This window comes from Patella vulgata, chromosome 3 (assembly GCF_932274485.2).
Source record: "Patella vulgata chromosome 3, xgPatVulg1.2, whole genome shotgun sequence".
Taxonomy (NCBI): domain Eukaryota; kingdom Metazoa; phylum Mollusca; class Gastropoda; family Patellidae; genus Patella; species Patella vulgata.
This window is the reverse complement of record NC_065881.2, coordinates 13,611,783-13,639,568: the sequence shown is the minus strand read 5'-3', so window position 1 is coordinate 13,639,568 and position 27,786 is coordinate 13,611,783. Positions and strand designations below refer to the sequence as shown.

At 39.5% G+C, this 27,786-nt stretch overlaps 1 long non-coding RNA gene across 1 annotated transcript in view; it reads left to right on the top strand.

Moving 5' to 3' along the window:
- The window catches only part of LOC126816229 (uncharacterized), a 33,415-nt gene extending 7,769 nt beyond the window's left edge, over positions 1-25,646 (top strand). The window contains exons 2-4 of the long non-coding RNA XR_007678256.2: positions 17,694-17,787; positions 22,572-22,711; positions 23,983-25,646. This is a non-coding gene — a long non-coding RNA (uncharacterized LOC126816229). The remainder of the gene's footprint in view (positions 1-17,693; positions 17,788-22,571; positions 22,712-23,982) is intronic.
- The last annotated feature ends 2,140 nt before the right edge of the window (positions 25,647-27,786 follow it).

The window sequence follows — 27,786 nt, the reverse complement described above, 5'->3', positions numbered from 1 at the left end:
CTATCTGTGTGTTATTTGACGTCTATGTTTGCCGCGCCGTTTCATCGCGTATTTGTTATTGGTTTTTGTTGTTTTGTTTGTAACACATGATTAGAGACTTGTATATGTTTATTTGTTTGTCTAGAGGAAGAATAGAAACACTTGAAATGTTAAAATAATCGACTGGCTTTGAATCTTTGTACTTCTTCAAGTGTTCTAATAGTCTAATAGTCTTACATCATGAGATTTGTCATTGAGTCAAGTGGCGTAGTTTCGAGCCCGTGCTTGTGCCCCTCCTCGTGGGTTTTCTCCGGGTACTCCGGTTTCCTCCCATAGCTAAAGACCCCTAAGATGAAGCGAATTGTTGAAATAGAATTGATTCATCCTCATGGGTTTTCTCCGGGTACAAAGGTTTCCTCTCACAGCTAAAGATCCCTACTCGCAAGCGAATGATTGAAATTCACAATTAAAGTGATATCGCACCATTGGCATCATCACCATATGGTACTGACATTGGTGGTTAGTTACGGTGGCAACATTAATTTAATAATATATAGTAGTATTGGTATTATACACACACACCTAATATTTGTCTATAGTGATTAACAAAAGAAGGGAAGTTAGATTTGGGGCTAACATATGGTTATAAATGGCGGCGTGTGAAATGCTAGGGGCCGAGAATTTCGCCCGGACACCTGTGTTCTCGCCTACTCGTCGTCCATTTATGAATGTCAAGGTTTCTTTTAGTCGTTCTGTCTGAACAACTAGTTATGGCTTCTTTGTCAGGACCAGAGGCACTATCACTAACAAACAGGCTTGAACAGTCCTGAGGTTCGTCGCAGTCCGCGTGAGGTTTCGAACTCTGAACATTCTAGTCAAGTGCTCTTACTGCTTCCCCGAGGGTGATGGGTTAATGCTCTTGATCAACTTCCAAAAATCTTGTAGACGCGCCTGAGCTTAAGTTACCACTGGACATTTATATTATACACAACGACGATGGCGATACAAGAATAAGAATTCGAAATACTTGGATCACTTTTAAAACTGTTGTTGGAGTATGTTTCTTTGCATTGCATGGCAACCTACCTTTTAAATTTACCGGATTATTTACGCCAAATGTCTTTTGTACATTTGTTTTTTCTTTTAAATTCCTAGTACAAGGTGAACGATAAACATTTCACTCTTAGTCACTGTACTTTTATTCACAATTATAAATTATAAACCCGCGTGCATCAGTCAAGGTCAATGCTCTAGTGAGTGTAGCAAATGGTTGTTATTTGATCTGGATTCTGCACCCTCCTCGACACAAACCGCGTAGACCTAAACGTTGTTGTACAGTGGAGTATGAATTAACGTCTTGTTCAGCAGAATATCATTTACAACTGTAACCCATTAAATACCAATCCCATGTCATGGCTGTCAGAAATACCGCGTTTAACTTAAAAGACAGATGCAGGTCAAACATGCCGCCACGTGTGGTTTTAAAGTAAAGGAATGTACACGACAGAGTAATTAAATGTAAATGAAGAGAAAGGTCACCCTGGAATCAATTACAGGCTTTTATTTAGAAATCTGCCACTCTAGTAATTCGTACATGCTGTAGGATGTAATAGAAAGTATTGTAGAATGTGGCCGCGCTAGGATTTGTTACATGCTGTATATTAGAATATGGCCACTCCAGGTTTCATGAGCGAGAAAGGGTGTGTGTGTGTGTGTGTGGGGGGGGGGGGGTGACGTCCACTCGACACAAACTAGGTCATTTCGGGACTAAAATATGGTTCATTATTTATTTTATAATTCGCATGCGGGTAATGGTCTATAGCAGTTTGGGGAAACCGGAGAACCCGGAGAAAAACTACAAGGCTGGACATACGACCCTACTCCTTGTCACGTACAAGATGGGAATCAAAACCACGCCACTTGACTCTATGACAGACCTTATGGTTTCACGCGCACGCGTTAAACCACTGGACGTCCCCCCCTTCCCGCTACTAGGCTCTCAACTAGTAAATCTCAGCATTTTCCAAGACGACCATACGGAATTATGCCCGGTTGTCAGGGGTGAAGCCTGCATGTCTGACAAGAAACGCGTGCCTAAGCGTTCCGATGGGATGGAATCCTCAGGCCAACCTGTGTACACATTGAGGTTCATATAACAATAACTCTGGACAGTCGGAATTCTAGTCGCGGTCACCCAGAACCTCCTAGTCGTCAATATACGGAGGGTCTGGGTCGGTTTTCACCTTTTGGCGAAATCTTCTGGATAACCAACCACATAAAAAAAAACCCAGTTAGGCATAGCCAATTGAACTTTTTAGCTAATTTCATGGTGACGACGGATTGGGATTAATAAAAAAAACATAGATATGGTCCTTGAAGAGATTCTTGGATATTGAACAGGCAATGTAAACAAAATGGCAGTTCTTAAATTAATTTCATGGACGTCGACATCTTGTTTCAGGGCTAGTTACCTCCCTAGAGATTTTGTTCATGGTAATGTAAAAAGACCGGACAACCTAGCCAATGACCTAGTTATTCTCAAATGTTGACAACCATTATGTGTCTGAATTTTAAATAGAGTAGCCGAAAACACAGCTATCCGAGTAAAATTTTCTAAATTCCGTTCGATACCAATACAAGCTTTTATTACTACATAATCATTGATTTACGTTAATCAAATGAAACTTCTGGCAAAAGAGATGAAGAAATTGAGCGACTTGTTGATTGAAATAAATTGAAATAGATTTAATCACATTAATTGACTTGGCATCTGGCAATGGTGGCCGCCTACAGAGTAATATAGTGAAATGATCAAACCATTCACCACCAATCACTGAAAATACAGTCCGATAACTAGTAATAGTATTTGTCCCCGAGGTTATCCATGTTAATTCAAAGAGAGAGAGAGAGAGAGATAGAAAGAGAGAGAAAGGTGGGGTTTAACGCTCACTCGACCTACACAAATTCAGTCATTTCGGGACTAACATATGGTTTAATTTTATTTCAATTATTCGCATGCGCGTAGGAGTCTTTAGCGGTGGGAGGACCCGGAGAAAACCCACGAGGCGGGACAGCTGACCCTACCCCTTTTCACGTACAATGACAGACCTTATGATACAACGCGCACGCGCTAACCATTTGCGCCCCCGCCCCATGGAAACTCAAACGATATGAGTTATTTGTATGCGGTGGCTCAGTGGGTAAGACGTTGCTTTACTAAACTGGAGTTCCCGTGTCCGATCTCTGCGTTGGTGGAGAAAGTTTATGAGGATTTTCCGGTGTGGTTCGCTGTTTTTATACGCCCACATTGAAATGTGGTCGTATATTGTCGTCGCCCCCGTCCGTCCGTCCGTCCGTCCGTCCGGCGTCCACAATTGCTTGTGGACGCTCTAGAGGCTAAAGTTAATATCCGATTGACTTTAAATTTATATACAGTGTTTAAGGCCATGAAACGACGAAGCCTATTGCTTTTCAGCGATTTCCGATAATTACTGCCAGAGTTATGGCCCTTGATCACTTCAAAAAATCTTGTGGACACTCTAGAGGCTAAAGTTAATATCCGATTGCCTTTAAATTTATGCACAGTGTTTAAGGTCATGAAGCAAAGAAGCCTATTGATTTTCAGTGATTTTCGATAATTACTGCCAGAGTTATGGCCCTTGATCACTTCAAAAAAATCTTGTGGACGTTCTAGAGGCCAAAGTTAATATCCGATTGACTTTAAATTTATACATAGTGCTTAAGGTCATGAGACGAAGTAGCCTATTGATTTTCAGCGATTTACGATAAGTACTGCCAGAGTTATGGCCCTTGATCACTTTGAAAAATCTTTTGGACACTCTAAAGGCTAAAGTTAATATCCGATTGACTTTAAATTTATACACAGTGTTTAGGGTCATGAGATGAAGTCTATTCATTTTCAGTGATTTTCAATATTTACTGCCAGAGTTATGGCCCTTGATCACTTTGAAAAATCTTGTGGGCGCTCTAGAGGCCAAAGTCTATATCCGGTTGACTTTAAATTTATACACAGTGTTTAAGGTCATGAGACAAAGAAGTCTATTCATTTTCAGTGATTTTCGATAATTACTGTCACAGTTATGGCCCTTGATCACTTTGAAAAATCTTGTGACGCTCTAGAGGCTAAAGTTATCATCCGATTGACTTCAGATTGATACACAGAGTTTAAGAGCTTGAGACGAACAAGTATATTGATTTTCAATGAAATTTTATGACTTGAACAGCTAAATCCATGATATTAAAAACCAAACAAATTCTAATGGTTTTCTGATAATTACTTCATGAGTGTATTATAAATGTTTCATTACCGAAAGAAGTAAAAATATGCGACAACACTTGTTGACTGCCCGGACGATTTAGCTGCTGTGGGCGTATGTTATTGGTGTAGGACGGCCGGCCGGTAAAGAAAGTGACAACGTATAGTCGTATACCCACTTCATTTTCCCAATTAGTGCAGAAATAGAGGAGCCAATTTGATTTCCATGGCAATCATTATTATAAAGCCCGAGGATTATGTAGATTTCCTTATAATTATGAACACATGGTAGACATATTTTGTTTCATAACTATCGCAGTAGACGGTTACGTCAGGACACTTGATTTGATATTTGTTGTTTATTGCTTACAATGTCAGTGTAGTTTGTCTTGTCCGCGGGTTTGTCTTATCGGTTTTGTTTTGCACTTATTAGTAGAGCGATATATTCATCAGATCGACGGAAAACCTTAGTTTGTGTATTGTATTATTGTTCAGGATTTCTTTTAAGTAAGACACTGGCTCGCTAGCCTGGAGGTCGGGTGTTCGATCCCTGCATTGGCCGAGAAAGTTCATCCAGATTTTCCGGCGTGGTTCCCCCTTGTCAGTGATGCAGGACGAAGGGTCTGACAAGGGCAGCTGTCTAGTCGTTCGGATGGCACGCAAAAACGAGGTCCTGTGTACACATTGGCGTGCACGTAAAAGATCCGTTGACAGTTGGAATTCAATATAAGAGTAGGTCGTAGTGTCGCTGCCCAGACAAAAATTTCCCTGATAGCACACTGTTTGGCGTGTGCCCGTCTTCATTAGCCCAGCTCGGAGCAGCACAATTGCATTTCATTTTAAGTTTGTAAGGAATAAAATTATGAAACTAGTCAACAGAATATTTTGCATAAAAGAATCCGTGGTGACTAGGAAGGTTAGGTGGCCGAAAGGTTAACGTGTGCGTGTTGGGTCAAAGGGTCTGTCTTTGAGTCAAGTGGCCTGGTTTCGATTTCCCGCTTGTACGTGACAAGGAGTAGGGTCGCGACAAAAAAACCCAACAAACTATAACACGATTTTATTCAACAAATCAAGACATTTATTCAAATTGGTGCAAATTATTCAAATTGGAGCAAATCAGATTACTATAAGCCTCTTGAGCTTGTTTTTGTATTTTATTCTTTATGGGTCTAAATTATACAATAATACTGGAAGAAACGTCATCCTTGACCTTGAGTGTAAAATATTTTTATTTGAGGCCTGTTCCCGCCAATATCTGATATAGCAGACGTGTTATTTGACCGATTAACCAGGAGTGTGTGTTTCAATACAGACTGATGTTTGCCTCAGCCGAAATTTATCGATTTCCTCAACTTGAAGATTGCTGACTGGCAGTATAGTGAGTTCATATCCGAAAGCTGGCACCTGGCCAATTGCCCGCTACCAATCGGCTACAATTATCCACTTGCTTTGCCAATTCAAGAATTGATCTAATTCTGCACCACAACTAGTGTATTGTTTAACTTAACGGCTCAGTGCACAGGAAATGAAATAAAATAGGGTTTAACGTCCTACTGTTCTGCTCCGACTGGTCTAATGAGGACGGGCAAATGACATACCGTGTGCTATGAGGGCATTTTTGTCCGGGCAGCGACACTATGGCCTACTCTTATATCGAATTCCAAATGCCAAGGGACCTTTTACGTGCACGACAATGTATAAACGGGTCCTCGGTTTTTCGTCCCATCCGAACGACTAGACAGCTGTCCTTGTTAGACCCTCTGTCCTGCACCACTGACAAGGGGGAAACCACGCCGGAAAATCCCGATGAACTTTCTCTGTCAATGCAGGGATCGAACACGCGACCTCTGGGTTAGAGAGCCGACGTCTTACCCACTTAGCCACCGTGGCTCCCCAGTTTCTAAGACGTTGCCTCTCTAACCTTGAGGTACCATGTTCGACCCCATTGTATACCGAGCAAGTTCTTCGGGACTTCCCGGCTTGGTTCCCCTCTGTCTGTGGCTGCAGGTGAGATGTCCTGGCAAGTGGCAATGCATAGTCGTTCGGATCGGACGAACAATCGAAGTCCCGTGTAGACATTGACGTACACGTAATGGAGTCCTTAGCAGTTGGAATTCGATATGAGAGTAGACCGCCAAATGCCCCCCAGTCCCTCATAGCATACTGCATGGCGTATGTCCGTCTTCATTACCCGAGTCTGTGCAGACAAGTAGAACATTAAACCATATTTCATCTAACGTATATAATGAATCACGAAAACATGAAAGATATATTTTAATGTAGGCCTTCGGGCGGTCAGGAACTCTGTATTGATAAGAAAACACGTTCACAGAATAATAACCAGTTTTGTATAATGAAGCAACACCGGAGAGCAGTAGATTAGATACTTGCGTTTGTATATACAAAGTATGAGTGTCCCCTGGGAAGTCAACACGACCGGCAAAAACATCCATTATGGCGCTCGGGTGGTTATATTTACGCCAGTGTTAAAACGTCGCTGTTTTGAAGCTAGACGGGGGTTTGGATGTCCGAATGGTTAGCATGTATGGGTTGTATCATAAGGTCTGTCATTGAGTCAACTGGCGTGGTTTCGAATCCCCGGTTGTACGTGACAAAGGGTAGGGTCGTCTGTCCAACCTCGTGGGTTTTCTCAGGGTCCTTCGGTTTCCTCCCACTGCCAAAGACCCTACGTGCAAGCAGATTATTGAAATAAAATTGAACCATGTGTGAGTCCCGAAATGATCTAGTTTGTGTCAAGTGGACGTTAAACCTCATCCCCCTCTCTCTCTCCCTCTCTCTCTCTCTCTCTCTCTTTGAAGCTAGGCTAAGTACTAGATGTTTAAGTGTCCTACCTGTTGTGTAATAGCCCGTTCAGACGCTTATTTTTAAACCAGTTCATAATCGCTGGGGTTTTTAAGACAGCATCGTGTTGCGTTCACACGTACTATAAGCCAAACTAGTTTAACTATTCTGACCTTTTCGGTCGGAGGTTAGAGTTAATTGCGCATGGGTAGCTTCATATTCTTTATTCGGTTCTCGCACGCTTTAGATAACATTGGCACAGTCTGACCCCGATATTTTCACAGGAATGTAACTTACTGCGTACTGCGCATGCTCAAAGCAAGCTGGAGCTGGGGTTTTTAAGCCAACCCGTTCAGACGGCTAAGATGAACCGGTTTAAAATAAAAAGCCTTCTCGAAGACAGGTCGCGAGCTGGGGTTTTTAAACTGGTTTATTTGCCCCACATGTGCGTTCAGACGCTTAAGTTAAACTGGTTTAACGATCCCCGGGGTTTTTAAACCAGTTCAACTTAAGCGTCTGAACGGGCTATAAATTATCCATTACATCATATTTTTCTTATCCAGAGGGTTCGAAAATATTTTTAAATCGAAGTTTCATTTGAAAAGGTTTACGTTAGACGTTTCAATCCATTATGTTGATTTTTTCAAAAATTTTAAATAAGGTGTGTTAAGATGAAATTTGTATCATCAATTAATTGAAATATTCTAAAATAGTACAATTTGTTGACCAGAATAAAGATTGGGACATATTATTCAGTTACAACAAGGGTGGTATTGAGCCTTTAATGAAGACGGGCTTACGCTATGCAATGTGCTATAGAGAAGCTACGGCCTAATCTTGTTTAGAATTTCCAACTGGCAATGGTTCTTTTACGTGTACACGGGACATCGGTTTTTCGTTCCATACGAAGGACTAGACACTGTTCCTTGCCAGGGCCTCTGTCCTTCGCCAGTGGCAATGGGAAGCCAGGCTGAACTATCACAAGGGACGTCCTCAGACAACAACGGGATCGAACCTTGATCTTCTGGTTAGTGAGCAAGTTCCTTACTCGCGGAATCACCGTGGCCCACCTTGGATAGTGTAGCGTTCATGCATACTACAAACTAAGTTGATCTCGTCAGTTAGAGATTAAAACATACTACACACGGGCACAAGCCACCTTGTTCCCTGGAAGATATAATCCTGCGCATGTCAAAAACTGGCTGGAACCGCCGTTTTCAAAGATAAGCCAGCTTAAAATGTCTGCACGAAAACAGCCAGGGTTTAAAAACTGGTTTATGTCCCTGACGTCAGCATCCAGATAAGCTTAACGTTCGCCGACTGTTGTGGTCGTATTCCTGAGAGTTCAGTATTAGAAGAGATAAAACGTCTATTATTTAGACAAAAGTTTTTTATTTGGTTTTTACTTTAATCTGGTCTAATATTACCGACTCAGCACCCTAAACTCAACAACAACAGCCAACAGGGTCTATAAAAAGAAGGGACTACATTCATTCCTAAATTAGGATAATTATAACCACAGAGGAGTAAACGCGAAAGGAGTTTGGGGGCTATAAATAGCAGGAACTACATTCGTAGGCAAATCAGTGGCGGATCCAGAGGGTGGTTTCGAATCCCCGGTTGTACGTGACAAGGAATAGGGGCGCCTGTCCAACCTCGTGGATTTTCTCCGGGTCCTCCGGTTTCCTCCCACTGCTAAAGACCCCTAGACGCAAGCGAATTATTGAAATAAAATTAAACCATATGTTAGTCCCGAAATGACTTAGTTTGTGTCGAGTGGACGTTAAACCCCATTTCTCTCTCTCTCTCTCTTGATATTTTAAGTACCCCAGAACTGGTTAGATTTTATATGCAAATGCTTCATCATCTGTAGAGAAAACCAGCGTGAAGATATAATCCATTTTCTGTTCTTCGGTCGACACAGGAAGTCACAAATCAAACTAAGAGTTCGGGAACAAGTCGACTTCCGTTTAGCCTTTCGAAACAAATCGCTAATGGTAGAGATTCTGTCTCATCACTAACCGAATTGATGACATTATATGGGCATGTATCAAAGGGGGATAACTCATTTAATTTACGCTTCCCGAGGAATTATCCGACTCGCGGATGACGATTTCAGATCAAGCGAATTCATGTCTGTAAATGGGCATGGATTAAATAGGGAATAACTTCGTTAATTTGCGCTTCCTGGGGATCTATTCGACTCGCGGATAATGTTTTCAGATCAACCGATTTCATGATATTATATTTGAATTTTTCAAAGGGGCATAACTCTATTGATTTATGTTTCCCGGGGATTTATTCCACTCGCGAATAATGATTTATCAAGTCGCGCTTCAACAACAACTAGGCGGTAAAGCAGATAAGGTTCACCTATAAAGGTCATTATGAAACCCAAAGTACAATTACAAAAACTAATGGGCGAATTCGTCAAAGTGGTGGAGAGGTAAGTGGATTATCCATCAATTTCGCATGTTTTCTGATTCGTGATAAATATTTACAAAAAAACGTCCCAATATTCTGATCCGACTGGGCTATAATGGAGACGGTCATACGTCATACAGTGTGCTATGAGATAAATTTTGCCCGGACAGCGGCGATACGGCCTACTCTTATATCGAATTCCAACCCCCAGGGATTCTTTTACGTGCACCATTAACATGGGGAGAACCACGCCGGAAAATCCCGATGAACTTTCTAGGACAACACGTGGATCCAACATCAGCCTCTAGGTTAGCGAGCCAACGTCTTACTCACTGAGCCTCCAAGGTTCGCAAGAGAGGGGAAGAGAGTAGCCCGTAAACACAATAACACCCATATAACCGCCAATGTCAGCATCAGTTTAATTCTGGTAGCGACAAATATCCTTGTTTCAATTTGAATAACTGCCCAGTTTTCTTGAATTACCATGCCAACCATTTTAATCACGTGATATGAAAATGAAACGGTATATGTTTAGAATAACTATCGTGTTTTGTGGCATTAATGCTGGTGTATTGCCATGCAAACGCGAGGCGGATTGCCATGCCAACGCGAGGCGGATTTCATGCATATTATCGTGTGTAATGTGTACATGGATTCAGATAACAAAAATGCATCCTAGTCTTTGTCTAAGGACACACCAATGCGATTTTCTGTTAACATTTTACTTCTTATTCTTCTTTGGAAAAAGGCTAATTTAAAAAAGAAAAATACATGTTTCACTGTTCAAAAGCTTTTAATCCCAAATTTTTAAGTTGTAAAACTTGAACTTAACTTTGCTCTCAAGAATTGAGTGGGTTATTTATGGAGCATGACCTCGAATAACTGAAGGTTAAATTGGATTGGCCTGGTGTAAAAAAAATGTCTGGTATTTGTGAACACCAGAAATGTTTTAATGAGGCCAACAGAACCATGACTTATCACTAACGTTGTCTTCTCTATCTGTTATTTACTGCTGAACTTACAACCCTTTTCTTAATTACTAAACGATACACGTTTTTCTCAGCCATCACTGTTTAACTCGAGCAGCTTTATTTGTATCTGCTTTATTTAAATATACATTATACAAGAGCTAAATCTGCCTATTGCAGGTCTTTCTTTAGACCTGAAATTTGTTCTAAATTATTAATTAGACATTAATTAACTGATCCAGCCATAATCAACTCTCGATGGCTTCGGATTTCTGCGATATTAAATAGATTAGAACAGTTCAGACATATTTTGATTTAATCTAAAAATGGAGGAGCGAGACCTAGCTTCGAACAACTAGTACGGTTGTTGAAATTATTGTACACGTCTTATCAAATCTTCAAAGACATATTTAATATCTTCGCTCTCAATAGAGTAATTTGAATGAAATTTAGCTCCCTTAAAGATACATTATGTACGAGCTCAATATGTCTATTGTAGTTATTTATTTAATGAATTACCTTATCTTTTCTACGTCATCATTGTTTTACATATGAGGGCAGGTTTCTGATTCATTTTACTAACACCAATCTATTCCCATTGAATTGAAATCAGTTTATTAACTGTCCTGTGCATGGGCGCAGATCCCGGTGGGGACACCGGGACGCGTCCCCACCGATATTTTTAGTGGTGGGGACATGATATACTGTGTCCCCACCATTTATTTCCGTTATTTCCGATGTTTTGCTTACTGTTTATTTTCTGAAATTGAAATCATTCCAGAGCTTTTATTGACATTTCAAAAAGTGTAGAGTTGGTCCCAGGCACTTGAGGCCAGGGTCCTTAAGTTGTACAGCTGCACCCGGTGACCGATTTTTATTTAACAGGGAATAAGTGATAATTCATATTATGACAGTAAATAATTAAAATTTTCCATAGGGATTAAAATATGTATATCGTGTGCATATCTGATACCCTGGGCAGGGCTGGCCACGAATAAATTGATGGCGAGCAGATGACTGCTCCCGCAAATTTAGGTTTGGGCGAGCAAGGCGAGCAATAAAAATAATGTTGTTTGCGTGAGCACACATTTTGTAACACTGTTTCAATTTAAAATCATAACAAAATTGCTATTCCTGGCACAAAGTTCGCAGTAAACGTGTGACCATCGCTTTCTGTTTTTGACAGTCATACGTACTCTTCTTTATTAAAACCAATTTCCGTATGGATTTCTTCACCCCACGAAATAAATGTGGATAGGGCAATCAGGTTGCCTTTGGCCATTATTACGCTTAGATTGAAAATTATACGACTGCACAATGGAATAAAAACCGATGTTCTGATAAAATAGGAAATAACGATAAATATTAGTTTGAAACGTGTTCATTTAGCGTGAATGCCAAATGCCGGATGTTAACATTCTTTGCTTTAGACTCGATTATCACGTGTTTGTTACTGGTGTTCGTAGGAAAACCAGTCATGACGTTCAGGTCTAAAGTGTATTTTTAGTAACACAAGTTGCGAGTAACTTTATTAGCCAATCAAATTTCAGGAGGAAATGCCGCGTGCAGCTGGGTGAATCTCAGTTTGGCAGACGAATTTATGACGTTATTGACATTGTTGGGTTAGTTTCGGCAATAAACTTGTCAATATTTTGATTATTTTTACAGGGTTTTCTTAAAATTTTACGCGAGCACAGCGCGAGCGCGAGCAGTTGCTCGCGTCTCGTGGCAAGCCCTGCTGGGTATTAAAGGGTTAAGGAAAAACTGAAATTTTGTTTTTATCTGGTATACTGGATGATAAATCACCTAACTAAAGGATTTAGTTTGTATATCAGGGGAACCCTTCATTGCTAGATTTGCTGTCAAACTAAATAAACGTATTTTTAAAGACCGGTTCCTATCTCTCTCTGTGGAACATAGGCAATTAAATCTAAAATTTAAGACTCGAACCCTCTATTTTTTGAGTACAGTAAGCTGAGCCAAGAATCGTGTACTTATTATCACAAGTAAGTGAAAAAAATTTGCTGTTTTGAAGATGGTTTAGAAATTTAGGAAATTTATCCGAAAAGACATTTTTTAAAACCTGTCATGGGCCGTCCAGAAAGAAGACAAAGGGAAAAGAAACGGGCAGAGTGGATATAAATGTACTGTTCTTTAGTTTTAAATATATTAAACACTTTATTGAATTTTTTTTTCGATTAAAAAATTGTTCTCTGAACTATTTTGTTATTGGTAAAAACTCCTCAGAATCGCTGAGAATGCATATTTAGACATCATTTTGTAACAAAAATTTAAAAAATTATAAAAGCCCCCCCCACCCACCAACCAACCTCTAGCAACTCACGCCAGCGGCGTGCGGTTATATTTCGTATTATTTTGCCAGAAAATGATGCTGAAAATACCCACAGAGTGCGTTTTAGAGCGTCTAGTTTTCAAAGAATTTCGGGGGAGGACCCCCAACCCCCTTCTTTACCAATAGTCCCCACCACTAATTTTTGGCGATCTGCGCCCCTGGTCCTGTGGCTAGATTTGTGAACTGACCGGACGACTGGGGTATTGTGGGCGTTTGATTCATTGAATGGCAAACTATCTTCCTAAACGATGCACTGTATACATTTTTGTGGACTTGATGGACGACTGAGGTATTGTGGCCGTATCATTCGTTGACTGGCAAATTGTAATTATCGGTGCCTTTATTACTACTATATGTAACATTAAATATGCTGTATAAGCTGCACGGTTGCTAGATTTGTAGACTGATCGGGCGACTGGGATATTGCGGGTGTATGATTCGTTGAATGGCAAACTATCGTTATCGATGGGGTATTTTTTTATGCTTTTTTCGTTGAATGACAACCATTATTCAATGGGTTGTACCGTTGTCAGTTTTCATGACTTGAAGGGCGACTGATGAATTGTGGCCGTATCGTATCGTGGCAACTTGTGATTCGCCTGTAAATAGGTTGTATAAACATTACCGTAGCCAGATTTGCTTGAGGGGCAAGGTTGGCATAAGGCATTTACTTTCCTGGTTTATAATTTCCTGGTATTCTATTTATAAACACGCTAGTGCCAGCTGTAATGGATAGAAGTTATAATTACTGCCATATACCAATGTCGGTATGACCGACTGGCGACCTCGAATTCGTAATAAAGTTTATCGTGTGAACTTGGTTTCAAGTCAATCTTGGCCTTCAATTGACCTGAAGTGTAAACGCCTGCTGGGTTACACATTATTCTAAATGGTCTCGCATGTGTGCGTCTGTGTATTGCAATGCTAAACGCGGTGAAATTAACAAGTTTGATGTTAGCTGGTGCCAATATATTTGCCGGAACGAAATGAAATGAAATGAGGATTAAGCTCTTACTTTTTTCTACACCAACCGGGAAAATGAAGACGGTGAACATGTCTATTTATAGCACTTCTCTCTTTCTCCCTTTTCTCCCCTTTTGCATGGCATTTGTTGATTTTCTGTCAGATTTGATGACCACGTATACAGGATACAGAGTTACGAAGTTGGGTGCGGCTCATCGTTACTTATCTACATTATCCTACTTCAAGTCATACTAAACCTTGGCTGTCTGTCTATGTTACAGTTAGCTCCATTTGAGAAAAAAACCAAGCTAGTTGACCGACATTTTAATTCCTAAATCGACGATTTTAGTGCAAGACATTAAGTATATTTGGAGACGTTTGAAAAGTATTTATTCCGCTTCAATTTAATTAAATTGAAAATGGGTATGACGGGTATGAAACGGACTAACCCGCATTACAAAATAGTATACTTATTTTTATACGCCCACATTTAAATGTGGTCGTATATTGTCGTCGCCCCCGTCCGTCCGTCCGTCCGCCCGTCCGGCGTTCACAATTGCTTGTGGACGCTCTAGAGGCTAAAGTTAATATCCGATTGACTTTAAATTTATACACAGTGTTTAAGGTCTTGAGACGAGGAGGCCTAGTGATTTTCAACGATTTCCGATAATTACTGCCAGAGTTATGGCCCTTGATCACTACAAAAAATCTTGTGGACGCTCTAGAGGCCAAAGTTAATATCCGATTGATCTTAAATTTATACACAGTGTTTAAGGTCATGAGACGAAGAAGCCTATTGCTTTTTAGCGATTTCCGATAATTACTGCCAGAGTTATGGCCCTTGATCACTTCAAAAAATCTTGTGTACGCTCTAGAGGCCAAAGTTAATATCCGATTGATCTTAAATTTATACACAGTGTTTAAGGTCAGGAGTCGAAGTAGCCTATTGATTTTCAGCGATAATATCCGATTGGCTTTAAATTCATACACAGTGTTTAAGGTCATGAGATGAAGAAGCCTTTTGATTTTAAGCGATTTCCGGTAATTACTGCTAGAGTTATGGCCCTTGATCACTTTGAAAAATCTTGTGGACGCTCAAGATTGACTTTAAATTTATAATCAGATTTTAGTTTATTATAAATGTTTCATTAACGAAAATTAAAAATATGTGACAACTCTTGTTGACTGCCCGGACGATTTAGCTGCTGTGGGCGTATGTTTCGTTGCCTGGCAACCTATCTTTGGATATGGCGGCCTTTCGGGGCAGAGATCTATTTGTGTTCAGACCGTGGAGTCCGTAAAAAGTATAAAATAGCGAAACGAAATACAAATCTATATTTTAATCAGATTGGGAAAAAAACGTGTGAATAAACCATTATAGGTTTCCGACTTCCGTACAATCTGATTAAAACACAGATCCAATTTCGTTTCGTTTTAATAGTTCAAAATTTCCATTTTATTTGTCTTTACTACACTTGGACCTGGAAGTGTTGTTATTTAACTCGTGTTCTGCTTGAAATGATGGGTCAGCCAATCAAATGGTCTGTCGAATCGAGCGTTTGACCTTTTTTGCGCGGAACTGTGGGTAGACATTAGCGGCAATAGAGATCAAAACAAAGCAAAAGTAGATAAAAAATACATGGCGTTCGCTAATTGGTTAATCGAATGACTAACGTAATCTGGTCAAATGTCGCTTGCTTGGTACCTGACGTCATAGAACGTGAACTCCCACTATAACTTGTTAGATCTACATGTAGTGTAGGCCATCGAAAGTATAAAAAACGAAACGAAATATAGATCTATATTTTAATTAGATTGGACTTCCGTACTAAATAAATAAATGGAATGAAATCTGGTTTAACGTCCTACTGTTCGACTCCGACCGGGCTAATGAAGACGGGCATACGTCATACAATGTGCTATGAGGGAAATTTCCCTCGGACAGCGGCACTATGGTCTACTCATATCTAATTCCAACTGCCACCGATTCTTTTACGTGCACGCCAATGTATACAAGGGACCTCGGTTTTTCGCCTCATCCAAACTACTAGCACTACTGAGAAAGCGGAAACTACGTCGGAAAATCCCGATGAATTGCTCGGCCAACGCAGGGATCGAACACCCGACCTCCAGGCTTGCGAGTCAGTGTCCTATTCAGTTAACCATCGTGGCTCCATAAATAATTGAATAGGTGACGAAATAACAAAACAACAAACCGTTTCAACGATATGAAATGAGATATGCTTACAGAAATGAAATTAAAATGAAATGGGGGTTAAGTCCTTACTGTTCTACTACGAATGGACTAATGAAGATGGGCACATGACATACATTATGAGGGAAATTTTTTTCCGAACAGGGGCACTAAGGCCATCTCATATATATAATTCCAACTGCCAAGGAACATTTTACGTGTACGCCAAAATGTAGGCTACACGGGGCTCATGCATTGTCCCTTGTCCTCAGTGCTACACCACTGACAAGGGGAACCACGCTGGGCAATCCGGATGAACTTTCTTGGCCAATGCAGGGATTGAACACGGGATCTAAGACTAGCCAGTCAACGTATTATTCACTGAACCACCGTGGTTCCGCTTGTATAACATATTACATATACAAATATATATTGATAAAATTGGGTGGTAAAAGACCTATATATTTTTTGCGTGCATCAGAATGTAAGTAGGAAATGATCAGTATCTTCGAAGATATGATCATGATCGCACTCGAAATATCAGTTATCAAATGTTCTAATTATGCAATATGGTGTCTTTCGGTTGGTAGAAAACAATATATATGTATCCTGCATGCATCGGAATGGAAGGGGAAATGTAAAAGAAACTGTTCGGTATCATCAAAGAAATGGCCATTTAGATGACTGCACTTTGTTTATTATTATTTTACCATATTTAGAATACAGCATGTAGTTGACATTAATTATTCTATGTTATGATCTCTTTAATTTGGTTTGTTACACTGTCAAAATACTGCACTTTATTCTAATATGGCAGATTTATGTCTTCATTGTGTGTCGATATATATAAATTTATACCAGTGATGGGATTTAGCCTGTATATTCCGGACATGTCCGACGCTATTTTCAAAACGTCCGAAAATGTCCGACCAGGAATATGCCCAATCGGACATCAAGTTTTGGTGAATTATATTCAAAATTCCAAAATAAATATAGTGCATCGAGTGTATAACTACCAGTCAACCCGATTATCGATGATAATAGGCTGAATTGATTAGGTAATTAAGTGATCAATGTATACATTTTATACCATTTTGACTCAACTCGGGAGCCACATTGGTTCGGAAGCCCGGGGGTCCCATGTTCAATCCTGGTGTTGGACGAGAAAGTCCATCCGGAGCCTTGACAGTGAGCAGGGGGCCTGGCAAAAGACTATCAATACACGTACAAGAGTGGATGATATAGACAAAAGGTGTGCTCAAATGTCAGTTCGGAACGTCCCGAAATACTATCTATTGACACAGAGTTCGGCCTTGTCACAGTTCTGTCAGTCTTGATACCGGAGGTGGTGTGAGGAGAACCGTGGCGTAATAAAACACAACAAATATGTTACAGCTGTCATTGTTCTTGAGTTGTAGCCCGAAAAAACGCTTTGTGCTAGTACTTGAGATAGAAAGAATTCAATTCCAGAACGCCAAACCTAGTAGCCTATTATATTTGTCAAGTTTCATACCTGATGAATTATCACACATTAAACTCTTTCTCTCTCTCTCTCTCTCTCTCTCTCTCGCTTTGAAGCTAGGCTAGTGTGAAATGGAGTTTAACCTTCTTCTTTCTCTCTTCGCCAGTAATTAAATGGTAGTATATGCCGAAGCGATTCCGGTTCCTTCATTTTTGCAAAAATAGTTGTCCATTATATTTCGCGCCATTATAATCTACTATCTCTACTTTCAGGTGTTGTTGCTATGGTAGCAGCAGACTGTGACGTACAAAAATGTATCGGCAATATGGCGAGTCAAGATATGAAAGATAAAGAGAGTCTTTGCCCGTAAGTAACCTTACACGCCCATAATTGTTGCGGACTTTATTGTCGTCACCCCTGTCTGTCTTGTAAACGCCCTATAATTTCAACAAAATGGCGAATTGTCGATACGCAAAATGGCAGAGAATCGTGAGGATTGTGATCACATCCTGCAATATCTCCTAATTATGACTAAGTTTCTCCTGATTATGACTAATAGTATCTCCCAATTAGCACTAAGTATTTCTAATTATGACTTGGTATCTCTTAATTATGACTTAGTTAGAACTTAATATTTCCTAATTATGACTTGGTATTTCCTAATTATGACTTAGTATCTTCTAATTATGACTTGATATCACCTAATTATGACTTAGTAACTATCTATATTATTATTTCCTAATTATGACTTAGTATCTCCCAATTAGAACTTAGCATTTCCTAATTATGACTTGGTATTTCCTAATTAGAACTAAGTCTTTCCTAATTATGATTTGGTTTCTTCTAATTTCGACTGAATTTAGTATCCTAATTATTACTGACTATCTCCCAATTCGAAATTGATACCATCTAACCATGACTTAGTATCCCCTTAATTTTGATTTGGTATATGGTTATTTTGACTGAAGTTAGTATCTCCTAATTATGACTTAGTATTTACCTATATTAGTATCTCCTAATTATGAATTAGTATCTCCTAATATCTCATAATTAAGACTTAGTATCTATCTATATTAATATCTCCTAATTTTGATTTGGTGTCTCCTAATTTTGACTGAAGTTAGTTCTCCTAATTAAGACTTAGTATATTAATATCTCCTAATTTTGATTTGTATCTCCTAATTTTGACTGAAGTTAGTATCTCCTATATTGGTATCGCCTAATTTTGATTGGTATCGCCTAATTTTGATTTGTATCTCCTAATATTGACTGATGTTAGTGTCTCCTAATATCTCATAATTAAGACTTAATATCTACCTATATTAATATCTCCTAATTTAGATTTGCTAAATACCTATATCAATATCTCCTCATGATGACTTATAACTTGGTATCTCCTAATTATGAATGAGTATCTCCTAATTATGAATGAGTATCTCCTAATTATGAATGAGTATCTCCTAGTTATGAATTAGTATCTCCTAATTATGAATGAGTATCTCCCAAATAAGGAATTAACATCACCAAGATTTGATTTTTAAAAATTTATTTTTCCCTAATAAATTTCTTCAGCTATGAGGTTAAAAAAAAATTTTGAAGACTTAAGCGGAATCTGATTTTTTTACTAATTTGAATTTTCTCTTCGGATTTAAAACAATCGTTTATATTTCATATTGTTGGGGAAGGGGGTCCCTGTGGTACTAGCACGATACGAAGACTAAGGTCTTTTCTCTAAATTATAGTGTAGGCGGAAGTCAAAGAGGTTCGTGTCGTCTCACAGGGATATTTGGAAACAAAAAAACAAACGAAACCATGATATTTTAATGTTGCTATTTAAAAACAATATATTTTAATAATAATGATTTCTAGGACAGTATTTATTTTAAACTAACAGTATACCCCCGAAAGACAAGGTTCAATGTGGGCGTTTGTTTCGTTGCCTGGTTACATATATTAACCAATATAACGATGCATTATGTAAGATTTTGAGAAAAAGCTTACCATTCTTGATATAATAGTTCAAATAAAGATAATAAAATATATTGACAATTACTTTTTTCTGAAGGAAGTTATGGATATTTGAAGTTTTGACACGAAATAGCGTAAATAGTCCCGATTTTCAAGAGCGATTGTCAATTAAATTTTCTACGAAAATGAACGAGGTCGCGATTAACGAAGATATGGTAGACTTTGTCTTATCCCCTTAATATGTCAGCCAAATTATGGTCTAGAGAATTGATTATGTGAATAAATGTCTAAATAACAATTTATATAACATTTGAAGCCAGGAAAAAGACCTGCAATAGACAAATTTAACTCGTACATAATGCAGCTTAAAATAAATGAAATGAAATGAAATGGTGTTTGAACGTGCTACTGTTTTGCTCCGACTGGGCTAATGAAATGAAAATTAAATGGGGTTTAACGTCCTACTGTTCTGCTCCTATGCTGCGCTAATGAAGACGGGCATACGCCATACAGTGTGCTATGATGGAAATTTTGCCCGGAAAGCGGCACTATCGCCTACTATTATATCGAATTCCAACTGCCAAGGGACCTTTTACGTGCATTCCAATGTATGCACGGGACTTCGGTTTTCCGTCTCATCCGAAGGACTAGACAGCTGTCCTTGTCAGGCCCTCCGTCCTGCATCACTGACAAGGGGGAACCACGCCGGAAAATCTGGATGAACTTTCTCGGCCAATGCAGGGATTGAACACCCGGACCTCCAGGCTAGCGAGCCAGCGTCTTACCCACTTAGCCACGTGATCCCCGAAATGCTACTGTTTTGCTCCGACTGGGCTAATGAAGACGAGCATATGCCATACAAGTTCAGAGAAAGTATCATTATCTATTAATTTGAATATAATAATAATTATTATTAAAACATGGCAATATTAAATTATTGCAAGAACATGTCTATATTTTTTTTTTTTAGAACATGGCAATAATTATTGCAAAAACATGACAATAATTACTTTTTATACGCCCACGTTGAAATGTGGTCGTATATTGTCGTCGCCCCCGTCCGTCCGTCCGTCCGTCCGTCCGTCGTCCACAATTGCTTGTGGACGCTCTAGAGGCTAAAGTTAATATCCGATTGACTTTAAATTTATATACAGTGTTAAAGGCCATGAGACGAAGAAGCCTATTGATTTTCAGCTATTTCCGATAATTACTGCCAGAGTTATGGCCCTTGACCACTTCAAAAAATCTTGTGGACGCTCTAGAGGCCAAAGTTAATATCCGATTGACTGCAGATTGATACACAGAGTTTAAGATCTTGAAACGAACAAGTATATTGATTTTCAATGAATTTTTATGACTTGGAACAGCTAAATTCATGATACAGTATTAAAAGTTTTGTATACAAAACGTTAGCATGGGACAGAACTTTATAAAAACCAAACAAATTCTAATGGTTTTCTGAGTAGTTGCTCTTAATCAGATTTTAGTGTATTATAAATGTATAAATTAGTTACTTCGCGTATTGATTCTTTTAATTCTGTCCTGTACGGTGCAAATGACAAAATGAAATGAAGTTCACATTCATCGATTTATTCCAAATGATCGTTAGACTAAGTAAGGCACAGACTGACCATTATAAGGGTAAAATGATACCCGGGGACAAACAGCAAAGTTACCACAGCATCACAACCAAGTCAGTAACGGGTAAATCCTCCTCTGTTTGCCAAACAAGCATTGATCCGACGTGGCATACTCCTAATGAGACGTCTAAGGTCATTTTGGTCCAGATTGTCCCATTCCTGTTGCAACGCAGCAGCAAGTTCTTGGACATTGGCAGAACGTTGTTGACGTTGACGTAACCTCTGTCCAAGCATGTCCCAGACATGCTCGATGGGGGAGAGGTCGGGACTCAGTGCTGGCCAAGGTAATGTGGTGATGTTCTGTTGTTGGAGGTAACCTGTAACGATCCTGGCCCTGTGACATCTTGCGTTGTCATCCTGGAAAATGAAACGGCGGCCATGACGTCGTGCGAACGGCACAACATGGACTGCCAAGATGTTGTCCCGGTAGTACTGGCCTGTAACACGCCCTGCAACAACATGTAAAGCCGTTCTTCCAGCAACAGTGATGCCACCCCACACCATAACAGAACCACCCCCAAATCGATCATGTCTAATGACGTTAACGTCTTGGAAGCGCTCGTTTCGACGACGCCACACCCTCCTACGTCTGTCCAAAAAATCAACAGTGAACCTTGACTCATCTGAAAACATCACATTGCTCCAGCGTCGATTATCCCAGTGTTGACGATCCCTACACCAACGACGTCTTGCCTGAATGTGATGATCTCTCAAACAAGGGATCACGCGAGGACGTCGGGCGCGAAGGTGACCCCTATGCAGTCGATTCCGAATCGTCTGGCCACTCACTCTCACACCAGTGTCTGTTTGAAGACGAGCGCTGATCTGATTTGCTGTGATGACACGATTTCTCAAGGCCAAGGTACGGATAAATCGATCCTGGGCTTGAGTTGTCGCCCTTGGTCGACCTGAGTGTGGTCTGTCCTGTACAGATTGTGTATCACGGTATCTGGACCATAGCCTGCTTATGACACACTGAGAAACATTCATCGTCCGCGCCACAACCGTCTGTGTTGTGCCGATCTGTAGCATGCCAAGGGCACGTAACCTTTCATTTTGGGTAAGCCGACGCATATCAAAATTTGTTTTCTGGTCACTAAAACAATTAAACTGATGTTTCCACCCAGGAATTCAATGCCACAATGACTGTAACATTCAAAGTCAGAGTCGTGCAAATCTTGGGTTGGACCCCCATGATGATCCCAAGCATCACCTGCATTCCATGCGGTAGCTATTGGTGCGTTTGGGCGTCACATGTAACTGGAAATGTTTCTTCTGTTAGGTTCTATAGTGACTTTTTTCGTAGTCATTTGCATATTTTAGTATTATGCCCCCAAAATCAAATATCCCCTACTTTTTTTGAATAGTATATCTCGTGAACGCTCTAGAGGGTAGCTTTAAAATCCGATTGACTTTAAATTTATACACAGTGTTTGAGGTCATAAGATGAAGAATCCTATTGATTTTCAACATATTTTTAAAACATGACAATAATTATTTCAAGAACATATTTTTAAAACATGGCAATAATTATTTTTTAAGAGTTATGAGAAAAGCTGTAACATGTTTAGAGAATGTGGTGAATACCTGTCAGAGTTTGGGTAATAACAAGGGAGCTGTAGAGGGACCTCTGAATCAAGCAAAGGATACCCTGAAAAAGCATTGTGGGGACAGTGCCGCTGGTACGTTACTTTAAAGTTTTGTTCTTTCTGAAGGCTTTTTCAACACGATCAGTTAACAGGGCGGTAAAATGGGTTTGACAAGAAAAGGGGTTTAACGTCCTACCGTTCTGCTCTGACTGGGCTAATGAAGACGGGCATACGCAATAAAGTGTGCTTTGGGGAAACTTTTGCCCGGACACCAGCACTACGGCCTACTCTTATTCCAACTGTCAAGGGTTATTTTACGTGCAATAACTGACAGCAACATTGCTCTTTACATCTAGATTTAAACTGAGCAGTCGATTCTAAACACTTTATCACATATAGTAAGGCATTCCACAATCGCGGGCCATTTGCACCAAATGTTTTATCACCAAATGATTTAATCTAGTTGATGGTATATTGAGAGAGTCGTGCACGTCGTGATTGTCGATATCATCATATTACAGTAACGTGTTACTATGGTTACCAAGTTTTATTTAAGTACATGTGCTGATTTAGAACAGTGGCGGAATACATTGGAGAGAGAGGGGGGTAGAGAGGGGGAGGGGATAGAGAAGGGGAGGGGGGTTGGGAGGAAGTGCGGGGCTAACTTTTTAGCACTGTAAATTTTTTATTCAAGTTTATTCATTCTTAAGTAGTAAAGGCTGTACTTTGTCGTAAAAAAACAAACGCCATTATCTCACCTTAACAAAACTGGACATAGTTATTTCCCTTTGTGGATGTCGCACTCTTTTGCATGAAGGGGTGGGATGTGTTAACCATGGATACGGCGGAAGTTAGGTGTATTAACTTAGTGTAATGTATGTATCTAATATTTTTATTATTACATTTTATACGCCCGCATTTTTATGTGGACGTATTATGTCGTCGCCCCAGTCCGTCCGTACACAATTTTTTGTGTACATTCTACAGGTCACAATTTTTATCCGATTTTGACGAAACTTGAAATATTTCGATATTGGCATGCATGGGACCATAACTTCATGGATTATGGCCCCTGATTGTACGAAAAATCATGTTTTTAGCTTGTAGAAACTCTGATTTTGATGAAACTTGAAATGCTTGTTTATAACTCAAAGATCTTGGTTCCTTTCGATATTTCCGCATAGCGGACTGTAACTTCCTGGATTATGGCACCTGATTTTACGAAATATCGCTTCTTTTTTTGAGCTTGTTCTCTTTTCATCTCTCGCAAAATGTGGGCGTATCTTGCATGGCAACCGTTTGTTTTTATTTGCTGTGTGGCAGTGTTCTCAACTATTTACTTATTCTTTTCTTTATATCTTCAGGAGTTATCCAGTCTCAGCATTTGCTCGTCTTAGTCCCTGTAGCAATCATCAGCGCCGTCTATAGTCGTTTGTAAAGACCATTGTATTGTTTATTACAAAGGAAAGAGTTGTCGTTCGTTATTTAGCGCGTTAAAAGTTCAATTTTCACGAATCCATGTCAAACGTTAGCGCGATAAATAATGCAAATAATTCATCCTGAATTTTGTACTTTTAATATAAAACAATAAAAAATGATAGGTTGAGTAGCTAGAAAAATACAAAAATTATCATCGTCATTTTCTCATGATAAATAAGGTAGTTGTGATTTGTAGTTAAATTTAGACCCATTAAACATACCAGGTCCTGCCAATATGATCGCCCCATTTTCTTGCTACTCAACTGACATTCACTTTCTCTGTAGAATTTTAATTTGGTTAACGCCGTGTTTAAATGCAGATAAACCCAACTCATGGTGCCAAAGACAAACCTTGTTTCAGAACGTGCACCCGTGGTGATTACACTCCTTTCTGTAATAAAATTGTGCCCTAATGTCATAATTCTGCTTAGAACTCGAACACAACATCTTCAATACCCTTGTTGATTGATTTAATATTGGTGCATTGAATATTACGTTTATTGCACTCAGGATTTTTGAAAGGGGCATTATTGCGACTATCGTGAATCGAAAATTATGTTTATGGCATCCGACATCGTTGAAAAGATAGTATTGGTACTACCGTGAATGGTAATCGGAAATTATGTTTTATGACATCCAATACTGTTGGAAATATATTATTGCTTTTACCGTGAATGGTAATCAGCACTGTTGATTGGTTTATTTGCATTTGAAAATACTTTTTTATTTTTTACCTGCATTTGGTGCCTTCTGGTCTAAATTCCTGACAATATGGAATTCTATACAATGTCATACCACAGGTGTCTATTTTATATGCAATGTCAATCATTATTAACTGTATAGCTTGTGTTCAGGGAAATCAAACGTTTGGGTTTAATCAATTTTAATATGCGCGGGAAGAAGGTTCAATTGTCATTGGATACCATTTCTGTTGATCAGTGACGTCATTTCAATTATTCGTTGGCGTCATTTCGAATAATCGTTGAGGTCATTATATCAAACACTCGGTGACTGTCGTGCAATAGTATGCTATAAAAAAAGCAAGTTCGTGCCAATGAGACAAATAGTCTCATTAGAAGGCGATCATGTGACGAAAATGTTATTATAACGTGATCTTAAGAACAATGCCATTGAATGACCGAACAATGTCTTGCGGTGCTAAACTACCCATGCATCACTGTTTTAAATGTTAAAATTAATCAAATCTTTGGGTTTGGTTTTCCTGTTTTTAGACTTTTTATATAATTGTTATGTACACAAATTAATATAGAACTTATTCTCATCTTCGCAATATCAAAATTAGCTACAATGATTTATTGTCAGACTTCTGATATGACGATGATGATGTGTTTTTTGAAGGTCTTATATGGTTTAAAATATAATTTTCTTTTTTTAATAATACACATAAGTATTTGTGATTATTCTTTGTGCTCACCAACAAGTGTTCGGTTTTTTATTTACTTTAGACTTGCTCAAGTATTATAGTAACGTAGAGCATGTAATGTACTTGTAGTCTCGATCAGTTATTAATAAATATCTGTAGAATGTATGTAAGACTATTTTTTTCTGAGATATCAATCATCCCCCACCCACCCCCACGAACAGAGAGAGAGAGAAAGAGGGGGTTCCCTCGACGCAAACTAGGTCATTTTGGGACAAACAAATGATAACAATATTATTTCTATATTTCGCTTGCTCGCAAGGGTCTTTAGCCGAGGATGGAGTTTAATGTCCACTCTACGCAAACTAGGTCACGTCACTTTGGGACTAACAAATGTTATAAATTTCACTTTCTGGTAGGGGTCTCTAGCCGTGGGAGGAAACCGGAGGACCCACCGAAAGGTCACGTGGCTTTGGCACGGAATAGAATAGACAAACAAGAAAGACATGTTACAGTTACAGGCACAGACCCAAACATTAAGTAAATCATGGCGACATGGGTAACCTACTGTTACAACACAGGCCTAAACAGAATGACTTGGGACACTGTTACAATCTCTTACAACTACAGGCCCAAATATTAGGTAAACCATAAGGACTTGGGTATTGTTATAACCACATACCTAAACATTAGGTACAGTTGGGTACAATTACAACCACAGACTCAAACATTAGGTAAACTAGGAAGACTTGGGTAATGTTACAACCACAGACTCAAACATTAGGTAAACCAAGGCGACTTGAGTAATGTTACAACCACAGGCCCAAACATTAGGTAAACCAAGGCAACTTGGATAATGTTACAACCACAGGCCCAAACATTAGGTAAACTAGGAAGACTTGGGTAATGTTACAACCACAGGCCCAAACATTAGGTAAACTAGGAAGACTTGGGTGATGTTACAACCAGAGGCCAAACATTTGGTAAACCAGGGCGACTTGGATAATGTCACAACCACAGGCCCAAACATTAGGTAAACCAAGGCGACTTGGGTAATGTTACAACCACAGGCCCAAACATTAGGTAAACCAAGGCGACTTGGGTAATTTTACAACCACAGGCCAAAACATTAGGTAAACCAAGGCGACTTGATAATGTTACAACCACAGGCCCAAACATTAGGTAAACAAGGAAGACTTGGGTGATGTTACAACCAGAGGCCAAACACTTGGTAAACCAGGGCGACTTGGATAATGTCACAACCACAGGCCCAAACATTAGGTAAACTAGGAAGACTTGGGTAATGTTACATCCACAGGCCCAAACATTAGTAAACAAAGGCGACTTGGGTAATGTTAAATCCACGGGTCTAAACATTAGGTAAACCAGGGCGGCATAGGTACTGTCACAACCCTAGGCAAACCAGGCCGGTCTGGGTACTGTAACAACCACAACCAATAACATTAGACAAACCAGGACGACCACAGACCAAAACATTAGGTAAACCAGAGAGGCTTAGTATATCTGATAGAACCACAGGCCTAAACATTATGCAAACCAAGACGACCACAGACCAAACCATTAGGTAAACCAGACAGGCTTGGTACTGTTTGAACCACAGGCCTAAACATTAAGTGAATCGGGGAGACTTAGGTAGTGTCAAAACCACAGGCCTAAACATTAAGTAATTAGTATATGTATTGAGAAACAAGCGTTGATTCGAATGATGTATTACCAACCAACCACACGCCTCCCCTCCCAACACGGTCACACTTCGTAATGGGTCAAAATCATGTATATGTATTCTTACATCCAGGTACTATTCTTTTAGATTAAATCTCGTCAATTATGAACATCCTTTAAGAGGAATTGAATTGAATTGAAATGGGGTTTAACGTCCTATTGTTCTGCTCCGACTGAGCTAGGGCTTACGCCATACAGTGTTTAACGTCCTACTGTTCTGCTTAACTAAGATGGGCTTACGCCATACAGTGTGTGTTAAGATAAAACAATTTGCCCGGGCAGCGTCGCTACGTCCTACTCTTATATCGAACATGGGACCTCTAGATTAGCGAGCCAAAGTCTTACTCACTGAGCCACCTTGGCTCCCCGATAAGAGGAACGGGATATTTCGGAGGATTATGGCCCGCGTCTACACCCTTCAATCTATGCAAATGGCACCATTATATCCTCCAAATCCTTTGTCCTTAATGTAAGTATGTAATTTCAGGTGTTGTTGCCGTGGTAACCGGAGACTGTGACACATTAAAATGTGTATCTGGAATTTCGACTCTCAATTTTGAAGACC